This window comes from Macadamia integrifolia, chromosome 4 (genome assembly GCF_013358625.1).
Source record: "Macadamia integrifolia cultivar HAES 741 chromosome 4, SCU_Mint_v3, whole genome shotgun sequence".
In the NCBI taxonomy this organism is placed as follows: Eukaryota; Viridiplantae; Streptophyta; class Magnoliopsida; order Proteales; family Proteaceae; genus Macadamia; species Macadamia integrifolia.
In genome coordinates, this window is record NC_056560.1 from 22039012 (window position 1) to 22051449 (window position 12438).

Here is a 12438-nt window from a genome sequence, read left to right on the forward strand (position 1 = left end):
CGTTGTAAGAAGAAATTTTGATCTTTAGCAATGGAGCTTCTCGGTGTCTGCCTCTCAGAGTAGAGAAGGTCGAGGAAGCAATAGAGTGGAGAAGAGCAAGGTTTTAGTTAGGGTTTCAGAAAAATACACGTGAGGGTGGACCGCCATAGGTTGGCAACAAGCCAGGCTCGGCCGGGTTTACATCCGGACCGAAAATATATCAAACTAAAGATAGTTTGGCAAAAAGGTTATTTGGATCGATACACATCTATTTGGTATCTCTTGATGGATGATGTAGTTTCTAATCATTAGATTGATAAGGAGATAGGTAAATGACTTATTGCCTATGTTTGGATGTCAATAAAAGAAATAAGAAAAAAATTATAATGACAATCATTAATTTATGTAACTTTTAGGGGTCTTTTCCCTACATTAATGGAAATTTAATTTTCTGCACTCCTTGTGTTTCTTCAATTTCTGTAATGTAGTTCCATTATTCATTTGAGCTTGATTTGTCTTGTGTGCCTTAGTATTGTGAAGCATCATGCCTAAGCCTGGACTGCGGTACAGGTAAGCCCAGTAGGGGTTTGGAATTGATGATGTCGAGCTAAAGTTAGTTCACGCCATAGGTGAGGTTTTTGAGTTTCCAAACTAGGGTCTGGTCTTGGTAGTGTCGAGCTTGAGCTCGGTCTTAGATGCTGCCGAGATGGAGCTTGGTCTCCACGCCTTAGTTGTTAAGGTCTTTGAGTCACCTAACTAGGGTCTGGTCTTGGTAGTGCCGAGCTGGAGCTCGGTCTTCGTGCCTTAGTTGTTAAGGTCTTTGAGTTACCAAACTAGGGTCTGGTCTTAGTAGTGCCGAGCTTGAGCTCGGCCTTAGAAGCTTCCAAGCTGGAGCTTGGGCTTTGCAACTGCCGAGCTGGAGCTCGGGCTTTGTGCCTTGGTTAAGGTCTTTGAGTTGCCAAACAGGGTTTGGCCTTGGTAGTGCTGCGCTTGAGCTCAGTCTTATAGCTGGCGAGCTGGAGCTCGGTCTTGGCGCCTTAGTTTAGGTCCTGCATGATCTCTTATTGGCCTGCATGTTGGCACAATGATCATACAAATGGACAGGATTCTCTTACTCAAAATTAATAGTTGCTTACCATGTAAAGGTAGTAGTGATTATCTGTCACATCTCCAGTGCCTCCGCCCTCAATTTTACCTTAACAATGAAATTAAAAACTCTTTATTTAATATGAGGAAACTCCCTTTCTGTAAAATAATATCCCAATTAGGATATATATATATATATAAAGAAGAAACAGAAAATAAAGGTTACCAGGTATATGTGTGAACACATCCCAATTGTTGAGGCTTTTGTTACCAACTAAGTAGGCACCCTCAATCTGAGAAATGGGTAAGGTAAATAAATTTCTTGTCAACATTTTTCTTGTTTGGTAGAAGAGAATTCAATCTTTCTGGGCTCAGTCTTATATTATCCTTCCCAAGTTGTATATAAACATATATTTTTTCAATCATTAAAAAAATATATTATATTCACAAACTTGTCTCTGAAAATGACGTTTATCCACAAGTGCTTTGGAAAATTATTTATTTCTTATTTCTCAACCATTATTCTATCTCAATTGTCCCTAATGATTTGAGGCTGGAGTTCACATTGTATTTAACTAATTAAATCAAAATGTCAAATCAGAATAAGATAAGAAAAGAAAGAAAGAAGGGTTGGAAAGATTTTCCTATATGTTTCTCAATTGATGATATAAGTTGGGATGCTAAAGAAAAACCCCGGTTCAAGTTTAGCTGAGGATTAATCTGTTGTTGGGGTCTTCCTATTCTGCTGATTTTCATGCCGAAGGTGGATAGATAGGCTGCTGTTTTTGGTCGTAGACTACATTAGCCATTTATATTCTTTTTATTTATTTTTTATTAATATTTCATTGTTGATCTTAAGAAAAAAAAAAAAAATAGGAGAGATGCATATATAGTGAATCAAGTACAGTAAAAAAGAATAAAGAGAAAGAGGAGAGAAGAAAACTAAGTTGGGTTTTGCATTCTCTTCTTGAATTTAGGTGATCTGAATTTCTTTCCTACTTCTACCATTCAAGAAATGTAGATGTTTTTATTAAATTACCTGATACGAAGAGGTACAGCTCCAAAAAAGAAAAGGTGGTGGGAATTGGCTGTGATCCAGTGCACAAATAATGGAAGAGATTATTTGAAGAAACTAAACAAATCTCAAGGAAGCCCTCTTCATCTTCCTATATAAACTTAAATAATATAAAAAGAATTTAAGGGCCACACTCAAAATGTATACACAGCCAGTCTTTATGTAGATGAAGAAGCCCCAGGATATGCGGAGCTTCCACACTTGCTTGTCATTTCATAATACCAAGAGTTCCTAGGTTTTGGCAACAACACTACCCTCATAAATGATCAAACCTTCCACCTAACCCCCCCCCAACTCCCACCTTGTGAAAAAAAAAAAACGCAATATTTTGTACCTTTTCCCTATACTAATTCTAAAGTTCCTAAGCAATTTTTCCTAAAAACCATCCGAAAAACTGTTTGGCCGTTGCTCAACAGTTCAAGCGGTCGCAACCTTTTTTTTTTTTTTTGCTTAAGGTCAGCAAAAGAGTATATTAAACAAAGAATGAGGCTTACAAAAGAGAAACTCTTTGAAATCTTATAACAGTCCGACCATCCGGTCCAATAGTCTAAATGTTTTGACATTAATAAAAATACAAGACATAAGCATGATTGAAATGCTTGGCATAGTGTTTAAATGTGCCTATGAGCTTGAATCTCCTCTTAAGTACATAAATCAGACCAGGTGGTTTCAAGTGGAAACATGCATTTGGTCAGACCGCAGGGGTTTGTGACTATTCAGTGGTTTTCAATGAACAATCAGTCTACACCCAAGGATAAATTACTCCACCTAAAAGTTAATGGTCCGAATGATCTAACCTTCTGGTCCACCGGTCCAATGATCTAACCTTCCATCCCAACAGTCCTTGAAAACATGGTAATAAGGCTTTCTTTTTTTTTTTTTTTTTTTTTTTTTTTTTTTTAGCTTAATCAACATGATTTGTTCCCTAATCTTATGGGATCCACTAGCTAGTAGCTGGTTGAGGAGAACTAGAGAAACTATTTGCTGGTTATATTATAAGAATGCACTTACCTATTCTATAAGAAGGAATATCTTGGCTTAGCTTACTGAAAGTTGACCCATTTGTCTGCGAAGATAAAGAGAGAAGTGAAATTTGCAGATCTATTTATTCAGGAACTACTTTTTCCTAGCAAATCCAATCCTTGACTTTTAGGTAGCTTTCAAAATCTATAATGAAAAATATGGATATGAGCATTTAAAACATGATCTCTACTATTGTAAAGTTTCAAAATATCTTTTTTAAGAGGATTTATTATGTTTAGTGTCCCACAAATGTTGAATCCAAGATTTTCTCTATTTTTATTCTAGTAAAGCAAAGAAGTGGGAAATCTTTAGTCCCACATTAGTTTTTAAGGAGAGTGAAGTGAATCTTATATAATATATTTGAAACTACAGTGGTAGAGTCTAATGAAAGAAAGGATCTCTATAATCTTTTATCTCCAGGAGGTCTTGGATAGGTGTTTCCAAGGGTTACCTCTCCTCCGTAAATAGAGGACATCATGGACACTGTAGAAGATAATTCTAACTTTTCTATCATCTCTCCCTCTTACTCACTTACATACTCTCTCCTTTTTTGCCTCTTAGTTTTCACTATTTTTTTAGAAGTGTTATTCGGAATCCATGTCCTTGTTGATTTAGTACAACCTAAGTATCTCCCAACGCGACCCCGGTAAGTGAGCACAATAGGAAGGGCTTGTAGGACTATTTCATCTTTGAAGTTTATTTAATTTGTATTATTTGAATCATGTAATAGGAGCATTTATAGTCTTAAGGAGAATGACTGATGTCATGACTTAATCCCATCATAATGGTGAACATTTGATCAAAGACGACATTTGATCAAAGATAAATCTATCACTTATATAGTCATTGTACTATTTACAACAGTACCAAAATTGAAATTTTTAAAATTTTTCTTTCTTCTCCAACAGTCAGATTTTTTTAATTTTTTTAGATGGGGGCCACGTTTCTACAATTCATTTAACTTTATAATTCTTTGTATCTCATTTACATGGACTATGGTGAAAGATTGGGTTGATTGGCTTGAAAATTGAAGTACCCCAATGACCCTCACATTAGATTGAACTTTATAGAATCAAAAGTTCTAAAAAAGAAGTCAATAAAATATGAGGATACCATATGGTGCAAGTGCATTATAAGGGGATCCTCTAGATGGAGTCCTACTAGCATAGCTCTAAATATTCCATCAGAGACTTATTTAAATTCACAAATGTAGAAGGCTCTCTAAAGAAAAACAAGTGTATTCAGTATTAATGCAGGTGATGTAAGTGTTTGACAAGTAAATTTGAGAGGAGGTAAGTAACTTGTAGAAACATCAAAAAATAAGCTAGATATTAGAAAATCTTTTTTCTTTTCTTTTTTTTTTTTTTTTCTTTTTTTTTTCTTTTTTTTTTCTGTTTTTCCAATGTTGAAAATATCCAACTGCCATCACTTAAATATTTTCATCGGGAAACAAATTACCCAAAAATCATCTGGGGTTTGGGATGCACGTGGGGTATCAGGAGGGTATTTTGGGAAAATACTAAAACCTTAGAGGGATTTGTGAACCCTAAGATGATGGATGAACCGTCCTATGTAGATTTAGGGAAACATTTTCCCAAAAAAGAAATTAATTAATTAATTAATAGAAGCCGCAACCACTTCATTATTGAGTTTTCTCAAAGGGATAAATTCAGTCAAATATGTGAAAATAATTAGGGAGAATGCATGGGATGTTGAAATGCACACAACATCTTTACATATAAAATCTCCCAAAAAATAGATACTTGGACAGTGGATCTTATTGCTCATGGTTTAGCTTCTTCCTTTTTTTTTCAGTTTTTTGGAATGGATTTTGTTGGTGTATGTGTTTCCTCAATAGGTGATGGATGTGTCTCTCCTTATGTAAGTTTTTTCCCTATTTTTAGTGTTTCTTTTGTACCAAAACACGTTGTTGGGAAACTAAATAAGATATGTGGCCGAGGTGGTAGCAAGGCCTGATTGCGGCCGAGGTGGTAGCACGGCCTAATGGAGGCCGTGCAGGCAGAATGGCCTGATGGAGGCCGAGGTGGAAGCACGTCCTGAGGAGGGCGAGGTGACAGCACGGCCAGATGGAGGCCGAGGTGTAAGCATGGCAGATGGAGGCCAAGGGAACAACACGGCCTGATGGAGGCCGATAGCAGCACGGACGGATGGAGGCCGAGGTAGTAGATCAATCCTGTTCAGGTTTGCATACATGCTTCAGCCATGCTGAGGAAGGGGACATATTTTGCCTCATCACCAGTCCCCCGCTCTAGCAGTTCGAATCGACCTGCTAGAGCATTTAATTCGATGCGAGATGCGCTGCTTCACTTTCTCAGCCCAGGCTGCTCAAATTTTCAAGGACGTGGCTGTCTCTTGTTCGAAGGTAAAGAAGGAAAAGCGCCTTCATGGGGAGCCCCACAAGATCACAAGCCAACTGGAGGTTGAGAAGAAGTGGCTCGATCTGAGGAGGACCATGCCAATGATGTCGTGTTGATAACTAGAGAGTCGGAACAAGAGGTTGCTAAGCAGCACAAAGCCAACGGCAACTTGAAGGAGAATGATGTTCTCTAGGAGGAGTTGTCCGAGACTTAGGGCACCCGCAAGGAGGAGGAGCTCGGAGCTAGGGTTGGTGAATTGGAGAGGCAACATTGGGCTGAGCTGGAGGCGAACGAGGTGGCTGAACCCTTAGGCCTATCATGAGTGGTTGGATGACGTTAACATTTCTTCGTCTCAAGTCAGCTCGGACGATGCCATCTTGTTCATTCTGAGTAAGATGCCAGGCTACAATCTGACGAACTATGAGCAGTGCGTTCCTGTCCATGCTACTCTGGTGTAGCTCTGCGGCTCGATCGATGTTGGTGAAGAGGTGATCCGACTCGAAGGATTTTCTTGTGCTGAGCTAGAACCGTGGATCAGCCCCTCGAGATTAGCCTTATATATATAGATCTATATTTATGTAGATGTCTCCTTCGGTAGTGATGTATTTTGAGGGCTTTTTCCCCATTTTTGGTGAATGAAAAATTTATTTTGATGCCTTCATCTCTCAGTATTCTTGTGCTTCTTTCTTTATTTTCTTGTGCTTCGGACACTGATCGAAATGAGTGTGGCCTTGAGGCATTAAGCCTTGGACTAGCCATAGGGGTGCCGAGCTAGGGCTCAATCTTTTGATTTGCCTTGTGTTAAGGTCTTTTGTGGTGCCGAGTCGAGGCTGGGGCTTGCATGCTTTATAACCTAAAGTCTTGAGGTGCCGAGCCGTGCTCGGTCTTGAATGCCTTAGTGCGTAAGGGCTTGAGGTGCCGAGCTGGGGCTCTGGCTTGAATGCCTTAGTGCGTAAGAGCCCGAGTCTGGTCTCGGGCTTGTATGCCTTAGTATGTAAGGGCTTGAGGTGCCGAGTCGGGGCTCGGGCTTGTATGCCTTAGTTCGTAAGGGCTTTGAGTTGCCAAACTAGGGTCTGGTCTTGTGTTGCCTAGCTTGAACTCGGTCTTAGTTCCTGTCGAGCTGGGGCCTGGTCTTTGTGCTTTACTGGTTATGGTCGATGAGTCGACAAACTAAGGTCTATTTTTATGGTGCCGAGCTTAAGCTGGGTCTTAGTTGCTGCCGAGCTGGGGCCCACTCTTTGTGCCTTACTGATTAAGGTCTTTGAGTAGACAAACTAGGGTCCTGGTCTTGTGGTGTCGAGCTTGAGCTCGGTCTTAGATGCTACCGAGCTAGGGCCCGGTCTTTGTGCCTTACTGGTTAAGGTCTTTGAGTCGCCAAACTAGGGTCTGGTCATATGGTGCTGAGCTTGAGCTCGTTCTTAGTTGCTGTCGAGCTGGGGCCTGGCTGTTGTGCCTTATTGGTTAAGGTCTTTGAGTCACCAAACTAGGGTCTGGTCTTATGTTGCCGAGCTTAAGCTTGGTCTTAGTTGCTACCGAGCTGGGGCCCGGTCTTTGTGCCTTACTGGTTATGGTCTTTGAGTTGATAAACTAGGGTCTAGTCTTGTGATGCCGAGCTTGAGCTCGGTCTTAGTTGCTACCGAGCTAGGTCCCACTCTTTGTGCCTTACTGGTTAAGGTCTTTAAGTAGACAAACAAGGGTCCCGGTCTTGTGGTGCCGAGCTTGAGGTCAGTCTTAGTTGCTGCCGAGCTAGGGCTCGGTCTTTGTGCCTTACTGGTTAAGTTCTTTGAGTCGCCAAATTTGGGTCTGCTACTGCTACTGCTGCTTTCCTAAGGACCAAGTCCCCAACCACAAATCCCCGTGGCTTGACCCTCCAGTTGTGATACTGCCGGACTTTCTGCTTGTAGGTTTCATTTCGAACAAGTACTTCTTCCCGAACTTCGTCTATGAAGTTGGCGTTTCCTTGGAGCCGGCTTTGTTTTGTGAGGCTTCGAACACTGCTGATCGAAACGAGGCTTGGGTTACCTCCACAGGGGTTAACGCTTCAGTCCCGTATGCCAACCGGAACGGTGTCTCTCTTGTGGGGATCCGAGCTGAAGTGTGATATGCCCAAAGTACAATGAGTAGCTGATCTACCCAATTCTTCTTCTCCCAATCCAACCTCTTCTTTATTCCATCTAGAAGTATGTGGTTGGATTTTTTTCCCGGCCGTTCGATTGTGGGTGTGCTACAATGGTGTTTCGAAAATCAATATTAAAGTTACTGCAGAAGAGTCTGAATTTTCGATTGTTGAATTTTCGGCCATTATCCGTGACCAACACCTTTGGGACACTATAGCGGAATATGACATCATCCCTAACGAACTTCCACCCATTTAGTGAAGTAGTCAATAGCGACGATCAAGAATTGAACACCCCCTTTTCCCTTCTTGAATTGTCCTAAAATATCCACTCCCCACATTGCGAATGGGATCGGGCAGATCACTGAACTAAGTTCAGTGAACTAAGATCACAGACCTAAGATCACTGACCTGACACTTGAAGCACTACCGTACAAACTTCATTGCATCTCTTTGCATGTTTGGCCAGTAGAATCCTGGCGTGGTACCTTGTAGGCCAGTGCTCTACCCCCGATGTGTCCCCCACAAATCCCTTCATGGACTTCGCGAAATGTATCTTCAGCTCGGCTCGGGGGCAGGTACTTCAGCAGGGGCTAGGATATTGCCCTTTTGTAAAGCACTCCACCCTAGAGGGTGTATTTGGTTGCTCTCCTTTTGACTTCCCTTGCTTCTGTTTCATCTCGTGGGAGATGTCCGTCACGTAAATAGACCACGATGGGATCCATCCAGATCGGCTCGGCTCTTTACGTAATGCTACACAGCAATTCTTGCTCATAGGTAGGTTGGTCTAGCACTTCAAAATATACCGAGCTTGCATAGTCAACGAGGTCAGTTGTAGCTAGTTTGGAGAGGGCATCTGCCATTGCATTTTCCTGCCGCGGGATCTGTACCATCGCGATCGTGCCAAAGCTGGTCACCAGATGACGTATTTCTTTCAAATACTTAGCCATTCTTTCTTCTTTGGCCTCATGTTGGCCATTGACTTGGTTCACGATTAGTTGGGAGTCACTATGTGTGACCAGGTCGTCTGTCATTACCGCCTTTCCTAGTTTGATTCCTGCAATCAGGGCTTCATACTCTGCTTCGTTGTTTGTTGCGGGGAATACAAATCTAAGGGCGTAATGTATCGTGAATTCCTCAGGGCTTTTCAGCACAAGTCATGCGCCGCTCCTTGCTGTGGTGCTGGATCCATTAACAAAGAGCTCCCACTTTCTGTTCAGCTCGCCCTCAGGTGCTCCCGCTTCTTCGGTTTGTGTACATTCTACCAAGAAGTCAGCCAGCGCCTGGCCCTTGATCGCGCTTTTTGGTCAGAATTCAATGTTGTGCTCATATAACTTGACAGCCCAACTTACCATACGTCCCGCTTCGCTAGGGCTGTGAAGTGACTTTCTTAGCTGTTGATTAGTTAGTACAGCAATAGCGTGTGCTTGGAAGTAGGGCCTCAACTTTTTGGCTTTCATGACCAGTACCAGTGCAAGCTTCTCAATATTTTGGTACCTTATCTCCGCTTCTAGGAGCACATGACTCACATAGTAGATGGGCCTCTATGTCTTTGCCTCTTCTCTGACGAGGACTGTACTAACGGCTACCGCTGAGGTAGCGAGGTAAAGCTGTAGCTCCTCTTCGGGCTCTGGCTGGCTCAACAGAGGGGGTCGGGTTAGGCAGGCCTTGATTTCATCAAAAGCTGCTTCGCATTCCTCTATCCAGCAAAATTTCTATTGGCCTTTTCCTCCTTTTAGTAGCTTGAAGAACGGAAGGCACCTATCGCCAGCTCGGGACAATAACCTGTTAAGTGCAGCCAGGCACCCGGTCAGTTTCTGCACTTCGCGAATGTTTCTTGTTGGACGCATCTTGTGAATGGCCTCAATTTTTGAGGGGTTTGCCTCTATCCCCCTTTACGACACTAGAAAACCCAAGAATTTCCCAGAGGTTACTCCAAATGCACACTTGGTGGGATTTAGTCTCATCTGGTTCTTCCGCAGGACATCGAAATCCTCCTTCAGATCTAGAACATGATCAGTGCCTTTCATGCTCTTGACCAGCATATCATCAACATAAACTTCCATATTTCTCCCAATCTGGCTTCAGAACATCGTATTCACCATCCTCTGGTAAGTGGCTCCAGCATTCTTTAGGCCAAAAGGCATTGCAGTGTAGCAATAGTTGCCCTGAGTGGTGAGGAAAGCAGTTTTCTCCTCATCTTCCAGCTTCATCTTTATCTGGTTGTAGCTGGAATATGCATCCATGAAGGTCAGCATCTCATGGCCAGCAGTTAAGTCTATGAGGGAGTCAATCCAAGGCAAAGAGTAGCAATCTTTGGGACAAGCCTTGTTCAGGTCGGTGTAGTCTACGCATATCCTCCACTTCCCGTTGGACTTTAGAACCATGACCACATTGGCTAACCAGGTCGGGTACTTTACATCCCTCACAAACCCTGCGGCTAGGAGTTTGTCAACCTCCTCGTTGATGATGGTGTTCCTCTCAGTCACAAAGTTCCTACGCTTCTGCTGGACAGGCTTGAAGCTAGGGTTAACGTCCAGACTATGCTCAACTACGGTCCTTGAGAGGCTTGGCATATCAGAAGCTTTGCACGCGAAAATATCAGAGTTCTCGCAGAGGAAGTTCAAGATTTCTTCGCGAAGTTTGGAGCTCAGCAGCGCTCCGAGCTGAACTATTCTGGATGGATCGACCTCAGTGATTGGGATGGTAAGCAGCTGTTCCACTGGCTTGGCTCAGGTTAGGAGGCTTTCATCTCGGCAATCAACAACTTCTACCATACATGCTAGGCCTAAGCACGGTTTTTTGACAGATTTTATGAAGTTGGCATAGCATTCCCAGGATTCCTTCTGGTTGGACTTGCATTCTTCGACTCCATTGCTGGTTGGGAATTTGACCTTCATGTGCCTAGTGGACACAATCGCCCCAAGACCATTGAGACCAGGTCGGCCAAGGATTGCATTGTAGGGTGAGGTGATCTTGGTGATCATGAAAGAGACCATGGTTGTGGCTGTCTGAGCTCCTTGTCCGATGGTTACAGGCAGGTCAACAACTCCCTCTAGCTCAACTGGCTTGCCTGAGAATCCGTACAAGGGTCCTAGGGCTAGTTTTAAGGCCCCGGTGCTAAGCCCCAGTTTTATGAAGGCTTCATATGACATGAGGTCAACGGAGGCTCCCGTATCCACTAGGAACTTGTGGAAAGGGTGGTTGGCCACCACTAATTGAATCACGACAGCGTCGTTGTGAGGTCAGTTCAACTCTTCCAGATCTCTGTCAGAGAAAGTAATGGGTGGATCCGTTTTGAGGGCTTTGATAGGTTGTTCTGTGATGCATACGAACCGCGCGTGCTTTGGCTTTTCTGACTGACTCTACCATAGGTCCGCCCATGATTGTTAGGATGGCCGGACGCACGGGCTGGTTGTCATATGTGACAGCTCGGTCCGTGGCTGGGTCCTTGGACGGCTCGGCTGGGCATATCTCTCCTCGGCTCGGGCCAGTTCCCACCATATTTCTACTTCAAATACTGGTTGAGGTATCCAGCCTTGATGAGCTCATCAATTTCCCTTTTCAGAGACTTACAGTCTTCAGTGTCATGTCCATGGTCTCGGTGGTATCGATAATATAGATTGGGGTTCCTCTCTTCTAGTTTACCTGCCATTGGCCTGGGCCAGCGAAAGTACTTCTGATTTTGGATCTCTAAGAGCAGGTTTGTTCAAGAACGATCAAGTTCATATCGCTCAGGTTCAACTGTGTCAAGAGGCCTATCTATTCTATTTTTCTTCGGCTCACGAGAGTCGTCCCTAGGTCTCAGAGTCCTTTTCTTCTCCTTCTCCGCCTGATCACCCCTGTCAGCTATTCCTTGATCGGCCAGAACTTCCTCCATGTTGGCGTATTGATTGCTCAACAGTTCGGGCATCGTTTCCAATAAGTTGAGGGCCAGGGACTGAACCAGATCAGGGTGTATTACCCCGTTGCACAACGTGCTATACGCCACTCCTTCCGGTAGGTTTTTTACCTCCAATGTCTCCTTGGTGAATGGGGCAAGGCACTCCCTTATAGTCTCCCTCGCTCTCTGCCTCATGTTCATCATGTTTTACGTAGTTTTCTTCTGCTTCATACATGCTTGGAAACGTGTGAGGAATGCTCTTGTCAGCTCTTCATAGCTACGGATGGACCGTGGTTGTAAGTTTGACATCCACACCAGCGCAGCTCCTTTTAATGAGGCTACGAAAGCTCGACAGAGAAAGGTGTCTGACCTACCGTGAACCGCCATGGCCGAGCTGTAGTACAGCAGATGATCATAGGGATCTGTGGTACCTCATATCCATTGAAGATAGGTATCACGGAATTTGAGGGCAGCTCGGCGTCAATCAGTTTGTCGGACAGTGCATTATGGGCCGGGGTTACAGTCAAGTCGGCCAGGTGCCCCTGCCTCTGCATTCCCTCTATTCACTCAGTGAGTCACTGGTTGCGGCTATCCAAGTTGTCTCTTCTCTCCTTGACTCGGCCATCTAGGGATTGGCATGCCCCTTCGCCTCTTCTGGGGCTTCTTCCTTGGCCTTGGTGACCTTGTCGTGGTGCACCTCTGGTTGGCCCGATGGGCATGTCTGACCCGATTGGGTCATTCTTGCCAAGCTGGCCTCTGGTGGTTTTCACGTTCTTCTCTGTGCGGACGCACGCCTCTAGTGAGTCTTTGAGGCGACAGTTGGTGTCTTCCTACCCAGGGTAGGGATCTATGAGTATCATGTGTCTCTGGGCTCCGGTGATGTTCAAAACCACGGGCT